This window comes from Mustela lutreola, chromosome 17 (genome assembly GCF_030435805.1).
Source record: "Mustela lutreola isolate mMusLut2 chromosome 17, mMusLut2.pri, whole genome shotgun sequence".
In the NCBI taxonomy this organism is placed as follows: Eukaryota; Metazoa; Chordata; class Mammalia; order Carnivora; family Mustelidae; genus Mustela; species Mustela lutreola.
Genome location: NC_081306.1, coordinates 44,062,293 through 44,083,190, shown reverse-complemented (window position 1 = coordinate 44,083,190; position 20,898 = coordinate 44,062,293). Strand labels below are relative to the sequence as shown.

The window sequence follows — 20,898 nt, the reverse complement described above, 5'->3', positions numbered from 1 at the left end:
AGGACACAGCAAGAGGAAGCCCCAACCACTTCAGATAATAAGCTCTGGCTGCTTCTAAAGATACAAGGTCAGGGTGTGCAGAGCCGGACGGGCCGCTTGCCCAACCACTTCCCTATGCATGTGGGGAAACTGAGGCCCAGAGAGGCCGGCCCGCGCCCCAGATCTCCAGACACCCGGTGCACGTTCATGCCATAATGCGACACAATGCCACCCCCCACAACTGTGCGTAACTGCTATGCCACTGTAAATTCTCTCCGATTCACTAGCACGGGCCTTCCAGAAACAAATTTGAGTTCTCTGTACCTGGGCAACCGTTGCAACGGCAGGCATCCTGGTTTTAGCATCGTGCCCACATGCACTTGGCTTCCTGGGCCTTCTCCCCGGCCCCTGGTCCATTGAAAAAGACATCAGACACGAACACACCACAATACACAGAGCAACGCGGCCGAGTCTCTCCAGCGTGATGAAAGCACCCAGAAGCCCAAGGTCACACCATAGGATTCCATTGATGTGAGGCTCAAACACATCTGAACTCCGACGTTCGAAGTCAGGATGCTGGTCCTCCGGCTGGAAGGGCGTGCGTGGGGCTTCTGGGGGCTGCGAACGTTCTGTTCTCCATCTGGGTTGCAACTTGGGTAATTCGCTTTCTGAAAACTTACCGAGCTGCTGACTTACAATGACTAGCTTTCCCTCCCCCGCCCACCTCAATAAAAAAGTTTTAAAAAGACCTCAGATGCCCCGGGGCAGGCAGCAGACACCAGCAGAGCTGGCCGCAACAGACCTCCGGAGGGGGGAACCAGGGTCCCACCCTGGGACCAGCCCTTTCAGTCCCATCACTTTATAAACCTGAGAAAATTCTCCGCAACACGGTGATTTATGGGCAAAGGCATCTCGCCAAAGCGTGTCACACATCCACAAGAACACACAGCGCCCAACACACCAAAGGGAAGCAGGAGACCATCCAAGAGCCCCCCAGGGGCTGGAAGCCACGTGGTGGGAGTCACAGACCAGCCCCCGGGGCCACATGGACAAAGCCAGCAACGGACTCCGCCCAGGTCCTTCACCTCGCTGGGGGGAGGTGGAGGGGGACCTCCATGAGTGACCCACCTTCCCGCTGCTTTTTGGTCCTTTGCCCCGTTGCAACTGGGAAAGAAAGAACAGAAAACTCCCTCCTTAACGGCCTCCCCACCCCCGGGGCAGGAAAGCAGGCCCAGGGGCTGGGCAAAGGGCAGGCCCAGGGAAGCACATGCCTCCTGCCGCTTTCCTGGAAAAGGAGGGAGACCTCCGGCCTTCTCTGCGGAGGGGGAGCTGGGGGAAGGGGCAGCTCAGTGGCCGGGGCCGTGGGAAGCCACCTCCTCTCAGTCCAAGGGTTCCAGAAGGTACCGCTTCATGTCTCCGGGGTAGAGAGCGGTTCGGGAAGCGGACGCCTCCCGGACGGGGCTCCCCAGGGCCAGGCTGGGGCCAGGCCTGCGTTCTGGGCACAAGACAAGGGGAGCCCCTGTGCGTCAGCCGTGTGTCTGCGCCCCTGCAGAAGACGGGGTGCGGCGGGGGGAGACGGGGTGGCCGGTGGCCCTGTGCCTGCCTTGCCAGGAGGGGAGCCCGGGCTCCAACGGACAGATGGCTCTCTGGGGTCAGGTTTCTGCCCTGTTATTTAAAGCCCGGCTCCTGGCTCCTGGCGGGCGGGCAGGGGCAGCCGCCGCCTGCGTGACTAGGATGAGAAATCGCGATCCTGACTGGGGCCGTGCGCCTATGGCAACTGCCGTGGTGGCCTTGGAGACTAATCTCCAGGCTGCCAGGCCGCAGGGGCCTCCCCGGGTGGGGCCCCAGCTCCCTGCAGAGGCCCTTGGCTGGGAAGGAGGGGACCAAGCCTGTCCCAGCAGAGGACGGGGTGTCTGACCTTACAGGCCCACAGCCCCGGCCACAAGCCCCCTCGTGGCCACACACATGGGATGTGGCCACCACACACTTCGTTGGACACCCCACGACACCCACGGCAGGCGCTCCTGCCCCTGAGAGTCCCAGGTGGGGGAAGGGGGGGGGCTTGGACAATGACAATAAAATAGGCTATTAAGAAAAAAAGATTAAAACACTGTGATACATCTTAATTGAAATGGCGGTTGGGGGATGCCGACGCAGGTAGAAACTCGTCACGCTAGACACTTGCAATGTCCACGTTTTACGGTAAGTTACGCGTCAGTTAAAGGTAAAAATAAGGAACTTGCAAGAAGCCCAGGCTAGCAGGTGAGGAAGTCAGGGGAGGCTCCTTGGAAGAGGTGACACCTGAGCCGAGCAGGACGTCACGCCACAGGGGAGCCGGGCCCAGGGAGGATGACCACGCTGCCCGCCCCGCACCCTGGCGCCCCCGCCCAGCCAAGAGATGCTGAGCAAACACGGCGAGACCCGTCTGAAGGCTGCCAAATTACCGGCTGCCCGGGAAGCCCAAGCAGCAGCCCAGCCACCCACGTTGTGTCTCGGCTAGGCCAGACCGGGGGTGGGGGGCTGGGGGGGGGGCTGGCCCCATGTGGCTGGAAGGGCCGGGAAGGAGCAGGAAGTGGTGGGCAGAGAGCCGGCCTCTGCCATGGACGCCAGGTCAGGGACTTCAAAAGGTTGTCACCGAGGGGGCGGGAATCACTGCGGAGTTTGGAGCAAGGGCAAGATGTGGTCAGGTTTTTTTTTGGGGGGGGGGGGGTCCCGGCAGGACTGGGCAGACAGGGCTCCACACCCGGGGAGCGGGTAGTTCTGAAGCTTCTGCAGTGGTCCGGGCCAGAGATGGGCAGGTCTGAGGCCGAGGGCAGCAGGAGGACGGAGGAGAGCGGGTCTGCGACCCAGGAAAGGGCAGAGGTTTGTGTCAGCGTGGACAGGGGAGCTCCCAGGAGGGGCCACCTGAAATGACGTTTCTGGTTCTGATGATGGGGTGGGTGACGGTGCCCCTGGCTCAGCAGGGGACAAAAAGGCGGGGGGGGGGGCCCCAAGAGGCAGCGTCTCGGTCAGGAGGGCCACCTGTAACCTGATCGGGGCTGGGGGCGAGGTGGGGGGCTCCGGGCTCAAGGCTTGAAATCTGAGAGATGCAGGAGCAGCAGAGGCCCCGGAACAACGCAGCGCAGCGGAGAAGTCAGAGGGCAAGCGAGGACATGGGAAGGTCAAAGATCTGGGCCTCTCCGCCCAGGCCCTCTGGTGGTCTAGGACGATGGAGGGTCCCCGCCCCACGGTGGCTTCCTTCCCCTGGACAGGGAGGTGTGCACAGGACAGGAGAGGGAAACCACAAGCCAGCCGAGGGAGGGGGTGGTCTCACCCGCAGGACATGCCCACACGGGCTGGGCTCCAGGACCACAGCACCCGCCACACACCCTTGCTCGGGAGGCGAACAAGGGGCTCAGAGGAGGTCAGTGTGGGGACCGCAAAATGAAGCCGCGCCGAACCAGACCATCCTGGGCCTCCACGGCCCTCCCCAGGCACTTCCAGCCCCGCTACGTGGGGTCCCCCTGCCGCCCCGTCTGCCCCAGGCTGACCAGCGGCTTGTGTCGTCAAGGGAGGCCGACGCGTCATGCCTCAGTTTCCTTGTGAGCGAACCTGTGCCACCAACTCTGCTGCCCTCAGCATTTCGAGGACGGCGCGCTGAAGCGAGAGGAGCGTCTGGCATGGAGCCCGGAGACCACAGGCGCTCATTAAAGGCGCGGCGGCGGCGCTGCTGTCCGGCCCTGACATCACTGGGTCCCGTGCACTCTGGGTGAGCTCAGGCAGCACAGGGGTGCGTCTGTTCCCGGGCGTGAGAGGGCCCCGGGGGCGGGGAACGCAGGCCCGGCAGCCGGCTGGGAATCAGGGGACCCCGGCACCTGTCCCCCCCACCCCCGCCCTGCTCCATTTGGGCTGACCCTTGGCCGTGCACACAGTGAAAGTGTGTTTGGGTTCTTAAGCGCCCCGAGCGCTTGGGGGCTGGGCGTCAGGAGACGGTGGGAAGGAGCCAGCACTGGGGTGGTGCCAGCCCCTGGGGCGATCGCGTCTCCCCAGAGCCCCCTTTGCCAGACGTAAACAGGCCTTCTGAGAAGGATGAGCAATGGGGATGCGGAGCATCAGGCCCTTTCTTGTCGGGAAAAGGCTGGACGGGAAAAAGCTAATCACGGTGGGTGATCTAATCCCAGGGCTCTGGCTCCCAGGTTCCCACCCCAGCCAGCTAGCTCCCTCCCCCCTCCTGCGGCTGGCCAGCCCCTCAGCCCAGGCGGCTGGGGGTGCGGGTTCCCAGGGGTCCCAGGGAAGGCTGGCAGGGGGGCAGCTTCTAACTCCAGACACCACCCCAAAACAGGGCTCAACTGGCCCTTTGGCAATTTCTCCGAGGACCTTCTTATCCTCCACCGCAGGTGAAGGGACCACCCCGCCCCCTCCCCGGGCATCTGGCCCCCACACCTGGGCAGCCCACGGCAGTCATCACAGCCGCCCTGCCCCCACCTCCAATGCTCCCAGCCCCCATGCCCTCCGACCCCACACCTCTTGCTGCTGGCTCCTTTAAATCCCAGCACCAGAGCCTGCAGGACCCCTTCCCCCCACGCTCCCCATTCCAGGAGCTCCCCTGCCGGTGCCAGTCCGGGGCCCATGCGTCCCCGGGGGCGAGGGCGGCATACCCATCTCTCGGCCGCGAGGGCACCCACTCATCACAGGGGCCCCATCGGGCACCTGTATGCCCCAGGCCGGATCCCGGCCCTGGAGCTCCCAGAGTCTGGAAGTTGTAAGTGGTGGGGGCCTTGGAGCGAGGAGGCTGTCCCCGTTTGGAGGTATTTGTCAGATGTACCTGCTGCCTGGACGCCCTCCAGGCCCGCGGGCGGGTGTGCGCATGCGTCAGAGCTCCTGCCCACCTGCGCCCCGCCCCTCCCCTTCCACAAATACTTCAGCATCCACCCGGGACTGTCCCAGGGCATCCTACTTAAGTCCCTGCCGCCACCTGCTGGGTCGGGGGCTGGCTCCCGGTAATGACCTGGTCCCTGGGGGATGACACACTTTATGTTGTGGCTGGAGGGTCTCGGACACAGACAAAGACACGCAAGGGCACCCCCGGCTTCCATCACAGCTTTGACACTCCATCGCATCGGTGGCCCTAGGACCCCCAGGAGAGAGGCAGGACGGGGGCAGGGACCATCCCTCCTGCGCTGGACGTTGGAGGTGCGGTGACCTTCCCGTGATTATACAAGAACCCCAGTGGGGGAGCAGGCGCCGTGGCCATGTTCACGCCGTCTCCCCGGCCTGCGACCCCAAAGCCTACGTGCTCATGTGTCAACACTCACGACGGCCCTGCTCTGTGCTCACCACTCCCTCACGCGGGCGAGGAGAGCCTGACCACCTCGATCTGAGCCACGGCGGCAAGCCAGGCCCGCCTGGAGCTCTGGCCAGGTGGTGGGATTCTGCAGAGCCCTCCCGGGGACGGGAAAATCTGGAGGAGCCCAGCCCAGGCCGCGCCATCTCCTCCCTAGGACCCGGAGACCCAGGACACAGCAGCCCCTCACCAAAGCCCAAGGGTGCAGGCCAGTCCTTGTGAGATGTGGGTCCAGTCAAGGCTCAGCCGACCCAGGGGCTGTGTGATGCTGGGCAACCTGCCTCCCCTCCCTGGGCCTCAGTCTCTGCCTCCAACAAGGACGGACATCCACAGCTCCCTGCGGCTTCCTCCCTCACAGAGCAGCAGTAGGAGGTGAAGGCAAGGCCCAGCAGAGACTTTCTATCCAAGTCCTACCTTGGCCTCGGGCGAAGCTGAGGCGCCACGGCACGTTAGGCTCTCATCACCACTGGCAGCCACACGCCTGGCCAGGGCTGTGCTGTGGGCACCCTTTCAGGCCTCCGCAGCAAACCTAGAGCCCAGTGGCTTTCTTGCCGTTTGACAGGTGAGAATGGGGATGCTCAGAGAGGCTGAGTAACTTGCCCAAGGTCACACAGCCAGTAGAGTCAAAGCCAAGTCTGCTAGAGAAGCAACATCGCACCCAACCCAAGACAACACCCGCAAAGCAGCACCCCCAGACCCCCCTCGCTGCCCCACAACAGCACGCAGATACTCTCAGAAGGCCTACTTAACACAAACTCCTTTTCTGCCTCCCCCAGAGGGTGAGGAGCTTCAGGAAAGGGGCCAGGCTTCCTGTCTGGGGGTAGAGGCCTTCCGGGAGGCCCTGGGAGTCCTAAACCAGAAGGGACCCCAAAGTATGGAGACCTCATTTTCCGAGCCACAAACAGGGCTGAGGCCCCAGGAAAGGGTCCTGTGCTGCCAAGATCATGGGCCAAGACGGTGGGGGTAGTTACAGACCAAGGAGGGCAGGATTCCAGGAACTGCCTGCCCGCAACAGACCCCAGACCCTCAGGTCACCCGCCACCCATCTACAGCAGCACAGAGCCCCCACGCCTGGGAGCAGGGGGTCCCTGGTTTCCTGCCCCGAAAGGACCCCCATCGAAGCCTGGGATCAGAGAGCCAGTCCTCTTCCAAAGCTGTGGCCCCCGCAGAGGTGCAGCTGGGTGGGGAGGGGTCTGGGGCCTTACTCCTGGCATCCTCATGTCCCCCTCCAAGGCAGCCGCTGGCTTTCCAAGGACTGCAGCGTGAGAACCCACCTCGTGGGGCGGACACAGCTCTGAGCTGGCTCTCTGAGGCGGCTGACACGAACCTGGCTGGGAGCCAGCTCCAGCTCCGTGCGGCAGACCGACCTGCCTGTCCCCTCCCCCGGGCCCACCCTCCCAATAGCCTCCAGACCTCTCAGCCGTGCGTCGAGGGGGGGACACAGCCCACACAGCAGTGACTCTACATCAACACCAGGAGAAACCCGGGGCCTGCCTCTCTGAGACCAGACCCACCCCTCGGAGGAGGGCCACCACCCACGACACCCCACCTGCTCCCGGTCAGGTCTCCTGGGCTCTCTCCACTGTCAGCCTCACCCTGCCAGCCCCTGGGACCAGGGCTGCTGGATTTACCTGGACCCATAATGGGGCTTCGGGGTTACCCCGATGCCACAGGTTTCCAGGGCAGAAGCCAGCACCCCTGTCTGTTGCCTGTCCCTGGGGGCCACCGGCCAGTCCTACGCGTCATGTTCCACCTCCAGCCACCCTGCGCGACACTCCCTTCTCTCCTCATCTGGGGTGTCTTAGAGGCCCTGACCCACCCCCCAAGCCCTGCCTTCAGCCACGCGCTGCCCCAAAGCCTCCCGCCAGCCGTCTGGCCTCGATGTGCCCGCCCAGTCTCCAGGAACCGGCAGACAAGGGAGGCTCCAGGCGCGCGCCCCAGGAAGGCAAGGAGTCCCAGCCCAGGAGTCATGAGATGTGGTTTTGGATCCTGACTCTCGTAATCCTGGAATCGGCCCAATGCCTTCCCAGCCCTGGCCTCCGCTCCGCCACCCGAAAAGGAAAGGTCGTTCACCTATTCTGAGGTCCCTTCCAGTTCTAATGGTTCGTGGATCTAAGGCACAGGGCACGGCAGAGGCCATCCAGGGGGCTCGCAAGCAGCAGAGGTAGAAGGGGGCCCGAGGACAGCGGCGGGAGGGGGCGCTGACATGCGTTCCATGAGCCAATCTGAAAGCCCCAGACCCAACAGTCCTGTGTCTACGGAGGACCGGCACCCGCTAACGTAGATGGACGGGCTCACCCTGCACAGCGGTTAACGGGGAAAGGCCAGAGCAGGTTCAGGCTGGCTTTCTGAAACTGAGGGGCAACATGCACCCGTGGAAATTCACACTCTGGCAGAGCTGGGTGAGTTTTTAAGGATGCTACCTCTTATAACGGCCACCACAATCAAGACACAGGGCAGCCCCATCAGCGCCTCAAGTTCCTCCACGCCCCCCGTCAACCCCCCCCCCCCATGCAACTCCGGGTCCCTTCGTTTTGCATCTTCCCAGCTGTCACGCAAACACCACGGGGCCTGGCTTTCTGGGTCTGCTACCTGCCAGCACCCGTGCTGTGTGTTGCTTTTTAACGCTGACTCGTACCCCACAGGCTGACGTCGGGGTTTGCTTAGCCACACACACCCCCGCCCCGGCCGGACACTGAGATTGTCCCCCACGTGAGGCAATGATGAAGAAAGGCGCTTCCGATACATTTCTCTTCTTCAGGTTCTTATGTAAACCTTAGTTTTCGTTTCCCTTGGGTAAATCCCAAGGACCAGAACTGCCGGGTCCCGTGGCGAGTCGTATGTTTTAATTTCACCAATAGGTGCCCCCAAATCCACAGAGACACGAGCAGCGGTTGCTAAGGGGCTGGGAGTGTGGGGGAAAGTGGGGAGGAACTGCTAATGGGTCGGGGGTTTCTTTCGGGGGTGATAAAAGTTCTTCTGGAATGAGACAGCGGTGACGGTCGTACAACTTGTGACTGCACGAAAAGCCACTGGGCAGAATACTTTAAGACGGTGAATTTCACGATGTGATTATATGTCCACGCAAATAATAAATAGACCGTTTTCCAAAAATGGCCATGCCACCTTACTCCCACCAGCCGTGTCTGGGGTCTAGTCCAGGCCAGACGTTCCATAGCTGGATGCACAGAGGGGAGGAGCAAAGGCCCTGAGGCAGATTCGCGTGAGCCCTGGGCTACAGGCCTCCTGGGCTAAGCAGAAAGGAGGTCTCTGGGGTGAGGGCACCCACCGCCCTCCACAAAGTGGGATCCCCACAAGCCCCCAGATGGGCTGTGGTAACTCTGGGCCGCGTAAGAGCCAAGTGCCCATGATCTAAGTCCCTGCCCTGATTGTTGGGGGCAGAGGGTGCTCCATATCCCTCTTCACGTTCCTGGAGAAATGCAGATGTCCACATCGGTCTGGGCCATGAGGGGCAAAGAGGAGCAATGCCTGCCCACCGGCATTCCCAATCCCCTTCCTCCCCAATAGGCACGTCTCTATCTTCCCAGTTCCCTTGTAGTTAGGCGGCACCGCAGGACCAGAGTCTGACCTGTGCGAAACTGGAGACGCTCCCGAGGAGAGCATGCGTGAAGGCAAAGCTTTGAGAGAAGCACTCTGCCCTCACTCCTTCTCTCCATCTGGACCATGGGTGTGACCGCTGGAAGGGATGCAGCCATTCTGTGATAAAGAGGCAGAGGAACTGGAACCCGCATTCGCATTCACTGCCAGTGGGAATGAAAAACGGTGCAGCCACGTCAGAAAGCAGCCACGCAGTTCCTCGGTATGCTGAACACGACACTGCCATCATAACCCAGCGAGCCCACTCACAGGAGATTAGCCAGGGGAACAGAGAGGACAGTTCACACAAAAGCTCGTACACAACCGCTGGCAGCGGCGCTATTCACAACAGCCAGAAAGGGAAACAACCCCGATGTCCCTCAACCAATGAATGGAGAAGCAAGAGGTGGTCCAGTCTCACAAGGGAATATTATTCAGCCAAAAAAAGGAATAGACCTCTGACACCGGCCACAGCACGGATGAACCTCAAAAACGCGATGCAGAGGGAAAGGAGCCGGGCACGGAAGCCACGGGTCATGGTATTCCATGGACGTGAAACATCCAGAAGAGGCAAGTCTGCAGGGACAGAACGTGAGTCGGTGGTTGCCAGGGGCTGGGGGGGGCGAGGGGAGTGGAGGGCCGACTCCTCCGCGGGTCGGGATTTCTTTCCCGGGTGATGAAATGCCCTGAAATGAGCGATGGAGAGCATACGACTTGGAAAGTGCACTTCAGCGCATGCTTCCTAGAAAATAATTTTTAAAGGCGCTTTGACAATCCGACAAGCTAGAGGCTCATTTCTGAGCCCCCATCAAAGCTGGTCGGGTGAGGTTTTGGATCCCCTGGAGCCAAGCGTGCCCCTAACCAGCAGCCTCGTTCCCCAGTGCCACCTGCCGGGACTCGAGGGGCTTTGCACACGGGCAGCACCGGTGCCAGGCTGGGGGTCGGGACTCAGCGAAACGCCAGGTTATTCCAGCCGGTCACCCCCGGCGGCCCCTGGAATGCCACACCCACGTGCACAGGCACATACACACCCACGTGCACGCACACAAGCGTGTGTGTCTAAATAGCCCAGGGGATTAACTGTCCTGACGCTACACACTTGTGCTCCCTCCACACACACACACGCACACACCAGCTGCCCTTTGCAGAAGGGACCCTCCCCCCGCAAGACTGGGCTGCACCCAGGCCCCGGGAGACACAGTGTCGTCCCCCCCCCCCCCTGCCAGGGAGGTGGACGGACAAGGCATCAAGGCACGGACCCAACGGAGGGTGACAGGAAAGTCCAAGAACGGCCGGAACACAGGGCCATGCTGGGGGACATTCGGGGACTGCAGGAACCCAGAGGAGGGGCGCCTGGCACAGCCCTGGAAGGGAGCACAGGGAAGGCTCCCAGAGAAAAGGGCCACCCGGGCCGAGACCCGCAAGTAACACGCAGCCTGGTGAAACGCACAGGGAGCACCACGTCCGTTCCCGGGAGGAGCACCAGCACACAGGCAGGCCAGACGGAAGCGCCGTATGTTCTAGACACCCAGGGAAGCTCACTGGGCTGGCACGGAAACAGGCCAGGGCCTGGCCGTGCCCAGTCTTGGAGTGGGGTAGCCAGAGGAAGGTCTTTGCCGGGACCCCACACAATGCCCCGAGCGGGGCCCCGCCGGGAAACGGGCACCGGGCCACAGCGCCATCCCTGACCCTCCTGCCTCGAGACCCGTACGCTGCTGCGCCCCCCAAACTCCCCGCTTCCGCCCCCTCCACACCTGCACTTGCGATGCTCGTCCCAGACTACTCTTGGGTCCAAACCCCGACCCATCCTCCAGGGGCCAGTGAAAAGTCACCTCTCACAGGCTGCCCTCAGGCATATCCCAAAGGGAAGAGGGATCTCCACAAACCCGCCACAGGGCCCCTGACCCTGCAGAGCCCCAGCCCCAGGGATCGAACCAGGTCCACCCTGGGGTTTTCCCAGCTCGCAAAAACAGAAACCGAGGCACGGCATGCTCCAGGCTCCACGGGCAGAGGAGGGAAGAGCACGGCACGGAAGGACAGCATCCGGCTGGTCTCCGGGCAGGGCCGGGGCCCCCAGACAGCGAGACCCTGGGGTCATCCTGAGACTAGGTGAGGAAACACGCCTGAACGGAAGGGCACCCAGCTTCCCCCGGAGCACCGCAACGCAGGGAGAAGCCCCCTCGTTTGTTCTGGTGAGGCTCAGAGAGGTCAAGTCACTTGCCTGAGATCACACAGCACGAAGGCAATCAGACTGGGACTTGAACCCATGTCTGTCTGGTTTCAAAGGCCCTGCCAGTTCCCTGGCGTCCCTGGTGGCAAGTGGAGAAGCCTTGAGGCAGGTAAAGGAGCCCCAAGGCGGGGCACTGGCCTCTGACCCGGGGCGAGGAAGGGCATCCGTCCCTGGGATGTGCAGGACCATGGACCAGACCAGATAGAGGAGGTGGTCACTCCCCAGCCCAGAGGCCTGAACCCCTAGCCGGAAGCCAGGCGCACACACCCCCCTTCCCAAAGGCCCTAGTTCCCCCCACCTGGGCCTCTGCCAAAAGCCGGCACACCTGAAAAACCAGCTCCTGGATAAACACGAGAGAGACACCAGACCGGCCCAGTCATAAGACTCCCCTGGAGCCCGCTGGGACCACCTTGGAGCTGGGTGGGTGGGCGGGCAGCGCCAGAGAGCCACCCAGGAGCACCCACATCTGGGCCTCGCCTGCTCCAGGCTCCCACCAAGGACAGCCCAAGGGTCGGACTGAGGGGTGCAGGCCTCTAGACCAGGCCAGGGGAGGGGTTCCTGGGGGCTGTCGAGCTCCCCAGGAAAAACAAATGACTCATTTACCAAAAACAAAGTTAATACCCCTCCCGTCTCTCCAGACAGCCACGCGGGCCACGTTCGCACCCCAGGGGCTCCCTCTCCTGCGGGGTGCACGTGCCCTGGGGGGCCGCCAACCTCCTGGTGGGAGACGCCGCCGTTCAGGCCACCTAGCCACGACCCCGCAAGGTACTGCTGTCTTCCCCCTTCTCAGATGGTCAAACCGAGGCTCAGCCGACTCGGCAGCCGTCCACCTCACACGGTGGACAGTGGGCACGCCGCAGAGCGGGAATCGGCTGGACTAGAAGCTTCTGTGACGAACCGAAATCTCAGTGATGCCCGCGGAAGTGTTCAGAACGGCCGCTGTCCATGCCGCGCGGACCACGGGCAAAGGTGGGCGGCAAATGTCTTTCCTTAGAACCCTAACAGGTAAAGTGGCTACAAGTGGCCCTACTCAAGTGGAGGCCTGCCTGTCCCCACCCCCTCCCAGTCAGCAGCCCCCCCCCCATACCCTGCAGGCTCCGTGGAGGCCCACCGGCCTGTGTGACCACAGCTGAGCCCCTCGCTGGCCCCACTGTCCCGTCTGCAGATGACCAAACCCAAGCACAGAGATCAGACGTCACTTGCCCGATGTCACACAGCCCCCTCCTAGGGGGCCCTAATCACGCTCCTGACCGGGACGCCGGCCTCAGTGGCCCCTCCTGCCCACCCCCCCTCCCCGAACATGCCCTGGCCTTGTTTTAGACAAACAGAGACGTTCGACCCCGAGCTAAAAGAACGCAGGAGTGGAGATCAGGGACACACGGCCAGGAAACCCGGACGCCCGGAGATGGGGGAGACACCACCCGGGCCCAGACGGCTGCCCCCGCCCGCCCCCCAGCTGTCCCCGGCCTCAGGGCATCAATGTCCCGGGAGCCCACCTGCACGGCGGAGGGCTGCGTGGATGGGAGCGCGGCCGCGGGCAGGCTGTAATTTCATCGGGGGCTCGCGGGCCGGCTGCGTCACCAGACCCGGAGGATGAAATTCTAGCTCGGCGGACGGAGGGGTGCACCTCTCCTGGCTCCGGGTTAGCACTCAGTGGGGGTGGGGACGGGGCACAGGCCGTGCCTTTGCGAACATGAATGAGCCAAAGGTACCCCTGCCTCTCGGTTGGTCCCCGGTGGGGTTTTGCCAACCGGGTATCCCCGACCCCCGCCACCGCTGCCACCGCAGGGCGGGCAGAGCTATGAGGCACGACCCAACGGTGGCACCTTACTCAGCCACCGAAAGGTTGATGAAGCCAGACGCAGGCTACGTTCTGTGTGACTGCATTTAGGTGACATTCTGGAAACAGCAAACACTGCAGGGACAGATATGCACAGTGGCTTAAAAAGAAGAGAGAAAGACGAGCGCCTGGGTGGCTCCGTGGGTTAAAGCCGCGGTCTTCGGCTCAGGTCACGATCCCAGGGCCCTGGGATCGAGCCCCGCCTTGGGCTCCCGGCTCAGTGGGGAGCCGGCTTCTCCCTATCCCTCTGCCTCTCCCGCTGCTGGTACTCTCTCTGTTTCAAATAAATAAATAAATCGCAAAAAAAAAAAAAAAAAGAGAGAGAGAAAAAGAAAATAGAAAACACACAGTGGTTGCCAGGGGCTGGGGAAGGGTAGGAGGCTGGCTGCAGAGGAGCTCGAGGGAACTTTCAGGAGTGATGGAATGTTCCATGTCCTGACGGGGCCGAGCTGCCTGAATGTGGACAATGGTCAAACCCCTTGGAAAGCACACGGATTAAAACTTGGGTTTTTCCCTGGCTCTCCCTCATCCCTCGACGAAACACAGAACAATGTGCGGGGTGAGCCCCTCCTACGTGCAGGCCAGATGCCAGGACCTGAGACCCCGCAGAGCTGGAGGGCAGGGGGGCATCTGTAAGTTTCCCACTGGCTAGTGGAGTGACAGACAGACAGATGGACAGAGAGGGACTCCCCTCTATACTGCTTCTGTCAGAAGCCAGAAAATATACCTTGAACCACTCCCCACCCTGCCCTCGCCTTAGACCCTAATCGGCAAACAGGCCTGGCCCGGTCCAGGAAAGAGGCCACCTGAGGACTATCTCCAGTTCTGGCCTCCAGCGATGAGCTCAGGCCCTCCATCTCCAACTACACAGCCCTGCTGGGCACCTGCAGGGGCTGCCCAGGACCCTAAGCCCCTGAGCCAGGACCACTCACCTCTCTGGCTTCCCGCACCATCTCTGCACCCCTGCACTGGGGTGACCCACATTTCCACGTTCTGGAGGCCCCTCCCCAATCATAACCCCTGAGGCTCAGACAGGATGATGGGGATATCCTCCTCATTTTACGTGTGAGCACATATCCTGGACTTGGGGGCAGGGGACATGGCCCACAAGACCCTGCCCCTTACTTCCTGGCCACAGTCAGTCCACACTCCCGGGGCCTCAGCATGGTCCGGAGGCTGATGTCACACCAATGAGGCAACCCCCCCAAGGGGATAGGCCCGCTTGCCTGTGATGCAACCCAGCAGAGACCCTCCCCCGCCAGCCCCCCTACCGCCCGAGGCAGGATCTCCAAGCCTTGCAGCGGGGACATCACACCAACGGCCTCCCGGTGCTCAGGGCCGGCTCGGCATATCTGGATTGCAAATCCTAACTTGGGTGTCTGATGCAGTGTACTCCACAACTTCCCTGCCTCCTCCTCCTGCCACAGTGGCAGAGAAATCTCTGAAAACCAGCACTTCCCAGACTGGGGAATCTCTGAATCCCCCCCACAGCACCCAAGCCTAACCGGGGATCCGGACTAGAGAAAGCCCGGCCAAGGAAACTAGATGCGGCGCTACCTGATTCGAACTCACCCAGATCATCCCTGAAGCTTTAGGTCGAGCCCTGACCCCCCCAGCTCTAGGCCCAACCCCGCCCTGAGCCTCTCCGCAGCCCGCAAGGGTCCCATGGCCCCGCAGGTCACGGCTGTAGGGTTGCCAGATAAAATACCAGACCCCGGTTCAGCTTCAGAGAAACAAACAAGTCAGTCTTCAGTGTAAGTTACATCCTCAATCCCGCATTATCCGTGGCTTACCCGAAATCCAAATTTAACCGGGCATCCCTATTTTTATTAGCCAGATCTGGCGACCAGAAGCAGGTGGTCCTGAGGGAGGGAGACAGGTGGGGGCACGCATAGCTCTGGGTTGGCCTGGGCCCAGCTCTGGACCCAGAGGAAGGGGGTCAGGAGCAAGAGCTCTGCCTGAGACACACACCCCACCCCGACCCGTCCTCCCCAGCCCGGGAAGGGACGAAGTACAACCTCACTCAGCTCACAGCTCACGTAGCAAGTCACGGTGAAGGAGGGGTCAGCCCCCACCCCGCCCCAACCCTCTCCCCAGGGGCTCTGCGCCCCTTGCCCATCACCAACCAGGACCACACTGGGTGTGAAATGACAGAGCAAGCTCCCTGCTGAGCACCAGAATCACAGAGTCCCAGCTAGACACGCCTGCCAACAGGGAGCTGAGAGGGGGAGCCGGCCCCCTGGCCCCTGGGGCCCCCGCCTGGACACCCCCACCACCCACACACAGAAGTCGCCGCAGAACGGGGGGCATCTCACTGCCTTCAACCATCTTCATCTCTTCCTGCTGGGAATGCCCTTGCAGCTGCCCCAAGGGTCCACGTCTCCCGGACCCCACACGCTTCCGGAAGGTTCCGTGAGCCCCTGGCCCCGAGTCCTGCCCTGCTTGCCAGTGTTTGTGAATGAACCCTGCAGGTCTCTTTCCCGGGGGGCCCCTTGAGGGGAGCTGGGCCTCCTGCTTGTCTCATAGAACCTGGCGTCGAGGCAACACAGAGGTGCCCACAGACAGCGTAGGGACGGAGGGCCGAGAGCCGCAGGACAGAGGACATCAAGGGAGCAGAGCCTCAGGCTCGTGGTGTGAACGGAAGACACAGGCTGGGGTCATGGGGAGAGGGGGCCCCGGGAGGGTGGGGAGCCGGAAGCTCAGGGGAAGACCCCGGCGTTCTCCTCACTGCATGGGGGGGGGGGGCCTTCCCCGGAGACAGGGATTGAGGATCACGGGAGGAACTGCTCAGCCGTGTGGGCCAAGGCCCCGAAGTCAGATTCCATTCATTCCCTCAAGCAGCCACTCAACAAGTACTTGGGGACCAGCCCCAGGACACCACAGAATCCAAAGCAAGCCTTGATCTCTGCCCTGGCCCTAGTGCACTTGGGGGACAGATGTGGAACTTTTGAGCGAGATCCCCATTGGGACAGAGGAAGGACAGGACATCATGGCGGGGGGGGGGGGACACAGAGGTAGCACCGTGGCCGGCCCCGGGATTCCAGCCCGAGGACACGACAGCCAGAGAAGCCTTCCCCGTGCAAAGGCCATTCAGGAAAACTGCGGGATTCAAGGCGCCAGTCGAGGAGCGGGGAGAGCTGGAGACGAGGAACCCCCCAACCCAGGACGGGGACGGCCCGGGGAGATGCGTTCTGTGCCTCCAAGGTCACCCTTGGGATACAAACGCTCCAGGGTGTCGTCACCCACCCCAGGGCCGTGAGGTCCTCACCTGGGGCTTCCAACCATCCGACTGCCACCAAACTGTGCAGGCCCCGGCTGCTGGAGACAGGCTTCTAGAACAGCTGCCTCCGAGACCCCTATCACTATGCCTGCCTTCCCGACTACTTCCAAGCATCCAATGCTAACGACCGCCGCCGTGTGGGCCGCTAGCCCGGCTCCCGGAGCCTGCCTTCACAGAACAGATAAGAAGTATTTGCCATTAACGCGCTGCTGCACGGGAAATGACCCCTCCTCCAGCACCTAGAGAACAGTGCCCTAAGGAAGTGGGTTAAGCCGGCCCCTACAACGCCGTCTTCCGAGACCCCGCCGCCGGACCTCCCGCCCCAGGTCTCCCGCATTTTCAATGCGCGGGGCAGCGAGTGGCCACAGAGTTCCCACCTTTGCTTGGTTCCTCTGCAGGGGTCCTCTGGGACCCTCTGAGTCAGAGCCTCAACTTTCTAGGTCACTGGCAGAGCAGGCGAGGGAATGGGGTGTGGTCTGACGCCTCTCATATCCCAAAAGCAGGCCAGGGATTCCGACATCCTGTCACCTCGGAGCCCTGTCTGTCCCTTGGTCCAGCAGTCCCTGTTCAGAAGAGGTCAGCGACTACCTCGCAGCCTCCTGAACCCCTTCCCGTCATGGGGGGCTCGGGATGGGCACCGGACCACCCCCGTCGCTGCCACCTCTGTACCCAGACCTTCCCCGCCAGCCGCCAGCAGCAGCCACCAGCATCCTAGTCGCTGCCACCTCCTGCTCCGAATAAATAATCGATGACCATGCCCTTTCCCTTTGGGAATGACGCTGCTGAAATAAATGGCTGCTTGGAAAGGCACCTCCCAAGCCCCGAGGACCGGGGCAGTGCCAAGAAGCACACAGTCCCAGCCACGGGGCAACTAAATCCCACAGGAGGAAGTCGGAGCAGCGTCTGGCCGCCCCTTCCTCCTCCTGCGCACAAACACCCACTCCTCTAGATGTCCATGCCTGCCCCTCCCCGCTGCTCCCAGGCCGGGGCAATCCCAGGGCAGTCCCACACCCCACACCCCCAGGACCACGCTCCATCCGAGGCAGACGCTTCCCGCGCGGGCCTGCACCAAGACCCCCTCACTCGGGCTGTGGTGGGGACACAGGAGCCTCCCACTCCAGGCCTGGTGTCCTGGGAGGTTGGGTCACACGGCCAGATGTCCAGGGCTCCAGCACTGCCAGGAGGGCAGAACTCTGGGCTGCAAGGTCCCCCCTCTGCCCTGGGCCCAGGCCAGGGCATCGTTCCTCTGGCTGGCGGCAGGCCGGGGCTGGAGCCCAGGACAGGCATCAAGCCCATCCTTTCCAGGGACTCAGGATGGGGGTGGGGGTGGGTGGGCATCAAGCACCCTGGGGCGCTCCACAGGCCTCCCTGCCCAAGTGCAGGAACTCAGAGACCACCCACATGCGGGGCACCCCCAACTTGCTCTCCTGGAAGCTTCGGGGGGGCCCCCCACGGCCGCCCCCTGAGACTCCTCAACACCCTCCTCCAGAGGTTCAGCGGCCCCCCACTCAGGCCGGCCCCCTCCCAGGAGACCCCCGCCAGAAACCACCGTGCCGGGGCAGTCCGCGCAGTGTTGGACTCAGCCTGCTTGCGGGGGGTGGGGGGACGGGGGGGGGGGGGGCGCCGGCCAGGGGAAGGCCCAGCCCGAGGGAGGCAGAGGTTGGGGGGGCGGGGACCCGCGGCCTTCCCAGCCCCCCTCCGCTCCCACACTGGCACCCGCCGCCGCGGGCAGCACGACTGACCTCATTCGCCAACTGCAGCAGCCTGCGGGCGCCCGCCGCCCGCCCCGGGGCGCCCCCCACCTCCCGGAGGGCCGGGAGTTCGTGGGGGGGGGGGTGACAGCTCCCGGCTCCCACCCCCTCCCGGCAGGTGGGGGCGGCCGGCCCTTCCCTCCCACCCCCACCCCCACCACCCCCCACCCCCGACCTCCCCGGCCCGAATTATAATCCCAGTCACGTGCCTCCCCGGGCACCCAAAAGCCGGACCCGGATTCTGGAGCACCTTGAGGGGGAGGGGCGGGGGCCACGGGGGCTGGGGGTGGGAGGGGAAGGGGAGAAGGGCCCGGGCGCCCGCCCCCCGCAAAAGTTTCTCCTACCTTGGAGGATCCCCAAGCGCTCCTGCCAGCGGCGCCCCGGCCCCCGGCCCGCGGCCAGGACTCAGCCTCCTGCCGCTGCCGCCTTAATTAATCCGGGAGAATGGGGGAAGGCGCGGCGGAGGGCTGGCGGGCGGGCGGGCGGCGCGGCGGGGGGGCGCGGGGCGCGGGGCGCCGGCCGGGGAGGGGCCGCGGCGGGGGCTCTCGGGCCGGCCGGGGGGCTGGCGCTCGGCGGCCCCCACCCCCGGCGCGGGCTGCGGCGGAGGGCGGGGCGCGGCGCGGGGAGCGGAGCCGCGAGCGGGAGCGCAGGGAGGCTCTTTGTTCTGTAATCCCAGTAAGATTGCCAGCCATTCGCCCCGGCCCTAATCCCAGCCCCGCGCAACACCACCCTCCATTGGCTGCCATTTACATACGGGATTAGCCCGCCCGGCCCGCCCCGCGCCCCGGCCTGGGCACCGCGGGGGGAGCGCCGCGCCCCCCGCCCCGCCCCCGGCGCCCCGAGCGCGCGCCGCCGCCCCAGCGCCCGCCGCCAGGGGGGCCTGCGGGAGGGGCGCCCGCGGCCTCGGCGCCCCCTGGCTGCCGGGCGACGCCCCTCGGTCTCCCCAGCGCCCTTCGGGGGGCCGGATTAGGAAGCCGGGGCGCGGGAGTGGCCCCCCCACCCCCGGGCGCGGGGTCAAGGTCACCCGGCAGGGCGCGGGGAGGGCCCCCCCCACACCCCGCAGCGGAGGCCGGCGCCCGGCGCGGCGACGGCGGCGGCTGGAGGACTGAAGGCGGGGGGCTGGTCACTCCCACCTTGCCCAGGTTGGCTTCCGGTGGCTGGTCCACGCACCTCTCCCAGCCTTTGTCCCCGGAGATGGGACGGAAGGCAGGGGCATGCCCAAGGTCGCCGCAGACCCGGCCGGAGGCTCCCAGGCCCATCTCGGCTGGGCAGCCCTCCTGCTGATCGCGGGACTCAGGCTTCTGCCACCCGCCTCCCTACCATACCGGCCAGTCCTCTGGAATCCGGGAGCGCATTCCCCATCCTCTCCGGAGCCAGGCATCTGAACTCGGCACAAGGAGTCCTGCGCTGGGCCCCTGCCATGCTGGGCACTCCTGGGAGGGACAGAAGCCAGGCAGGCCCCAACCCCAGGGAGCTCCTGGCCTAGATGGAGAGAGCCGAACAGAGACTGAGCATCTTCCAGGTCCCAGCAAAGCCCACGAGGTCCTTGCCCAGCCTCCTGCGACCCTGCTGGGCACACAGCGGGCACTGGGTGAAGGGGACCAGGTCTAGCCCACAAGCCCATCAGACCGAGCTCCTTCCGGGCAGGGCAGGTCCACAGTGCACAGCCCGAAGCCAAGCCCAGAGGGGCTCGGGTGGCCCCCGAATGCCTTGCCCACAGCACTGGCCAGAGCAGTGGGGACTGGGAGTGAGGCCAAGATCCCCCAACCCCTACCCCACACCATCCTTTGCCCTCTTGGGCGTGCCTCCCCCACCCCACCATCACCAAGGAGGCCTGCGGACGCCTTGACCGAGCGCTGTGCAGCCGGCCTGAGACCCACACCCCCACCTGCCCTCTCCTGGCCTTGGTGCGGTGCGGCAGCATCACCGAGGGGGAGGAGCTAGGACCTAGAGACTGTGGGTTCAAATCCTGGCTCTTCTTGGCGCCATGTGTCCTTGGGCGAGGTACTTCACCTCCCTGCACCTCTGTTTCCCGCTTTTTTTTGCAGCCTCTCAGTAAACCACAGCGTGGCCCCTCAGTGGATGACTTCACTGAGCCTGTGGGGGTGTCTTGCACTGGCCTTAGACGATGAAAGGAATTGACTTGCTTAGGGACATACATCATGGGCATGACATGGCTGGCCCTGCCTCCGTAGCCCTGGTTCATCCCACTGGCCTACTGCGCCTCCCTCCATCCCACGGGCCGCCGCCCATCTGGGGAGGTAAGGCGTGGCCTCTGTAGGCCCAGCTGGGGCACGCTGGTCCCCGGAAGGGCCAGCTCGTTGGGCTGTTGGTTTCTAGGGAGAATGCTTTCCAGACCCCAAGTCCTGGGGCAGAGAACCCAAAGCCTCAGCAGCCCAGGGCCACCACCCCCTTCCCCCTGGATCTGAGCCCTGGCAGGGTGGGAGCACCTTTGTGTGCTCAGTACTGCCCTCTGCAGGCAGAATCCAGAGCAGCCATAAAGCGAGAAGAGTGCTGGGGGTCGGAGCTCCCTTCCAGCCTCTGGGATGCTCTTCTAGTCCAGAACAGCCAGCCTGAACCCCACCTCGCCCAGGCAGACTGGGGACAGTGTGGTGCAGTAGAAGGGATTGGCCCGGCGTGCCTAGGCCCCGCCCCACTATGTGGGACGAAGCTAAGACACCCGAGTTTGGCCTTCACGGTATCTTCCCGGCCAGTGGACTGACCTCTCTGGGCCTGAGCTTCCTCATCCATAATAGGGAGACAAGAGAGTCCTTTCTCTGTAGGATGGCTGTGGGGGCCGAAGGACCTGTGGCACCGGAGAAATGCTTGGTGTAGTGCCTGGCGACGAAGGGTAGTGCTCAATTTCTTAACCTGTCGGCTTCATCTAGGGGCACAGTC

General features: G+C 63.7%; 1 protein-coding gene across 2 annotated transcripts in view; it reads right to left on the bottom strand.

The window, feature by feature from the left end:
* The window catches only part of GTF2IRD1 (GTF2I repeat domain containing 1), a 96,243-nt gene extending 77,764 nt beyond the window's left edge, over positions 1–18,479 (bottom strand). For both annotated transcript variants that reach the window (XM_059154645.1, XM_059154642.1), the window contains exon 1: positions 18,345–18,479. The gene's annotated coding sequence lies outside the window, so the exon portion shown is untranslated. The remainder of the gene's footprint in view (positions 1–18,344) is intronic.
* Between the last annotated feature and the right edge of the window lie 2,419 nt (positions 18,480–20,898).